The sequence below is a fragment of the Ailuropoda melanoleuca genome, chromosome 4, assembly GCF_002007445.2.
Source record: "Ailuropoda melanoleuca isolate Jingjing chromosome 4, ASM200744v2, whole genome shotgun sequence".
In the NCBI taxonomy this organism is placed as follows: Eukaryota; Metazoa; Chordata; class Mammalia; order Carnivora; family Ursidae; genus Ailuropoda; species Ailuropoda melanoleuca.
The window spans coordinates 14,023,446-14,027,454 of NC_048221.1; positions in this window are offsets into that span (position 1 = coordinate 14,023,446).

The window sequence follows — 4,009 nt, forward strand, 5'->3', positions numbered from 1 at the left end:
AATCCTGGGTGGGTCACTCACTCACCGGCCATGTGATCTTGGACAAGTATGTTGACCTCTCTGAGCCTTAATCTCCTCATCTGTGAAATGGAGGGAATTCTATTTATAGGACTGCTGGAGAATTCAGTGGACTCTGTGGGCTGACACATAACAACAGTGGCCGACCTTCGTTAAGAGCCCGTCCTGTGTTTGACTTGAAGCCACATTGTGTCTCCTCCACTGGTTCATTAAACCTGCGGTACTGGTCCATGTCAACTCCATTTTACAGCTGATGATAGAGCCAATGTCCCCCAGGGAGGATTTGCATGGCCCTAGGGCCCCCCACGCCACTCTTGGTCTTGGCATGGAGCCACCTTGCCCATTGGGATGAGGCCAGCTCAGTACCCTTTTCCCGCCTCCTCACCCCACTGGCGCCTGGGCCATGAAAGAACCCCCTGTTTCTCCAGGGAATTAGCAGCTCTAAGCTCCCAGCAGCGCAGCCAAAAGTGGTCCATTCATTCGCCTGAATGAGGGGAGACTAGGCACTCCCTCCCTCCTCACCCAGGGGATGGGGCAGAGGAAGGTCTGGAAGAGCCAGGAGCTGCAACTCCAGTTCCCTGAGGGAAACTGCGGCACAGGAAAGCGAATCACATGGGAAAGCAAATCCAGGGGAACCAGGATTCAAGCCTGTCTGGCTCTGGAGCTCTCTCCACTGGCCTGAGGTTAGCATTTGTCAAAAGAGGAAATAGGGGCTCAGAGAGAGTCAGGTATTTGCTGAAGTCACACAGCAAGTGTGGGTCAGCAAGGTCTCTCTCTAGGGATGCAGCCCCACCCATGGCAAAAAACAAAAACAAACAGGTCCAACTTGCCATAGCGGAGCAGGGTAGGGAAAGGCCTTCAGAAAGCTTCAAGCCTTGGTTTCCCCCTGGGGGATAAGTGTAAGGATTGCTTCAAGGCCCCAGCCTGGAGAGTCTGTGGGGGTGGATGTGATGGTTCCCAGGCCAGCAGCCCCCAGTGAGGAAGGTCCAGGTGTGATTTATCTGCCAGGGTCTGCCTGGGTCCAGCAGGGCCCGCCTCAGAATAGACAGATGCACACTAGCTGCCAGCTAGACTTGTCAGTCCTGGCAGGGTGCGAGCCTGGGAGCCTGGAAGCCCGAGAGCCTAGGAACCCAGGGAAGTGGAGGTGACAGTAGGAGTGGGAGGGGGTGGCCCGGTGTGAAGGGACTGAAGTGAGCTCACCAGGGAACCCCCCCAGGGTTGAATGGTTAGCATGAGTGGCTGGGCACTGAGGTTGATCTCGGGAGGACTATACTTCTCCGTGTGGGTGCCAGGGGTGTCCGGGGATCTTAGTTGGGCGCTGGCCATCTGGAGATGTGCCCCTGCCTATAAACAGGGTTGGAGGTGAACAATGTGGGGCAAATGTAGGCTGTTGGTGGCTGCCGGGAAGGCTAAGGTGCAGTAGGTGTGGACTGCAATGCGTGTATTTGAGTGTGAAGGGACTAGAGTTGCGGCCGGGATCACAGCTGTGAGTTTGGTTATGCAACACGCATGACTTGGGTGTGACCAAATGAGGCTGTACGTGGTCTGTGTGACGTATATGTGGTCTGGCCTCATGTGGTTGTATATAAGCCACTTGTGCTGTCACTGTGTGTCTCGGATGTGATGTGGGTTAGGGGTTTGTTGGTGACATTGTGTGACACTTGTGTCATGTCCGTGTGTCACCTCAGGTATGTTAAGTGGCACTTTGGAGGGCTACTGTCCACCCCGGAGACCCAGCTCTCCTGGAAGGTCCAACCTCCCTGCCCCTGATCTGGCCCACCAGCCCCCTCCCCTGCTTCCTCCCCCAACTTGCTCCAGCCCCTGGCCTGGGCCCCAGTGTGGGGGGTACAGAGAAGGCACTCAGGGCTGGCGGGGCGGCTCACCCAATCCCTGTGCAAGCCTATAAATAGCTCTTTGAGCCCAGCAGATTCTCAGGCAAAGTTGCCTCATTCAAGCCCCCAGCAACAGCCCGCCCTCCCACCTCCCCTGGGCCCCAGGCCAGCCCCTCTAAGCTCAGTCCTGGCACCAGCCAGGGGGACATGGGGGTGGAGAGGAAGGGGTGTAGAGAGGTGGGAGCAGTCAGGGGTGAGGGTCAGCTTGGCTCTGAGGCCATGAACGTAGGCTCCCACTTGGCCCGTACCCATACTGTGCAACCACAGGCAGGTGGTCCCATGCTTCTGAGCCTCAGTTTCTCCAGCTGGAAAATGGGCAACAGCATGACAGCAGCCCCCATCTTATGTGTTTACTTCCCATTTCATTCTCTCAGCAACCCTGTAAGACAGACTCTTAATTATTCTCCTTTTAGATAGGGTAACTGAGGCACAGAAAGACAAAATGGAGGGCCCAGAGTCACTCGAGAGTGGAAAAGAGGGGTTTTGAACCCTGAACTTGTGAAGGAAAATCTGCTTGGATCCCTTGCATGTCATACAGTCACACCCAGACCCCCAACCCCCCACCCCAATGCTGCCACAATCACCCCTCACACCAGCCTGTCAACTACAGACACTCATATCAGCGTGATCCCTGACCTCCATCTCTCCTCTGTGATGAGGCCTGAGCAGTAAGCATAGCTCCCCAGTGTGTCACTTTGACCCCTAGGGCCATCACTCACCCACTCCTGGACCAGCAGACTGGGTCCACACGCATGAGACACGGACCCATACTGATGACTTGGGTAGGGCAACATAGCTCCCCTGTGGTTCTTCCTCAACCTTCACTTATTTCCACCCCCTCTTCACTCTTTGGTAATCTTGCCAAAACCATCTTCTCACTTATTTGTCCCCCCATCAGCCTGAGGACCCCACACACACACACAGACACACGCACACGTGGGACATGGTGTGAAGGGCAGACTGTTTGCCCAGTGCATCCCATTCTAAGCATCGAGAGACTAAGACCCTGGGAAGGAAAGGTGGGGGAAGGGCTGACCTCTTGAAACTTTTGATCCCCCTCATTTCCATCATTTCCTTTTTTCATTGTGGTAAAATACACCAGAACACAAAATTTACCATTTTCCAGTGTACGATTCAGTAGCATTAATTATATTCACACGATTGTGCCGCGATCACCACTATCTAGCTCTGGAACACTTTCATCATTCCAGGAGGAAACCCAGTACCCGTTTGCAGTCATTCTCCATTCCCCCTCCCCCAGCCCCTGGTAACCACTGATCTACTTCCTGTCTCTGGATTTGTCCGTTCTAAACATGTCATATAAATTGAGCCACGCTGTGGTCTTTCGAATCTGGCTTCTCTCGGCATGCTTTCAAGGTTCATCCATGATGTTGCGTGTAGCAAGGCTTCCTTCCTTTTTATGGCTGAATAATATTCCTTTGTATGGATCTAGACTTCTTAAGGTTGAAGTCTCCCTGCAAAGACACACGCACGCCCCCTGCCCAAAGCAAAAGTATTCCTGGGACAACAGTACCTGCAACACAGCTGCTGCTCTATACGTGCCCACTGGATAAAGGAATGAATGAAAGAAGGATACATTCAGGCTGCAGCTGGGGAGACAGCTGTGGGGTGTGACAAGCCTGAGCTCCAACGCTGCGAGTCTCTTACCAGCTATGTGACCCAGGGATCTTCCTATCCTCTCTGAGCCTCAGCTTCCTCACTATACGTGGGATAGAAAACAGCAATTGCAGCCAAAACTGCTTCAAGTGTGAGCCCTGGAAAGTCAGGCAGACCAGGGTTGGAATCCCAGCTCTGCCCTTGCTCTTTGTGCTACCTTGGAAGCTACTTCGTCTCCCTGAGGCTCAGTTTCCACATCTGTAAGATGGGACAGACCCCCACTATGGGGCGTCTGGGAACATTTAATGGGATTCCTGGGGCAAATGGGCGAACGGGCGGGAAAGCAGACGCAGTCTACCCCTGGGTGGGGTGAGAGGTGGAAGAAGTGGGGAGGGGGTTTTAGGTAGGGGGAGCCCCCACTCTCGCGCAGCCGGCAGCCTCCAGCAGGCAGGGGCGCATGCGCAGAGCCGCCCCGCGGCCCC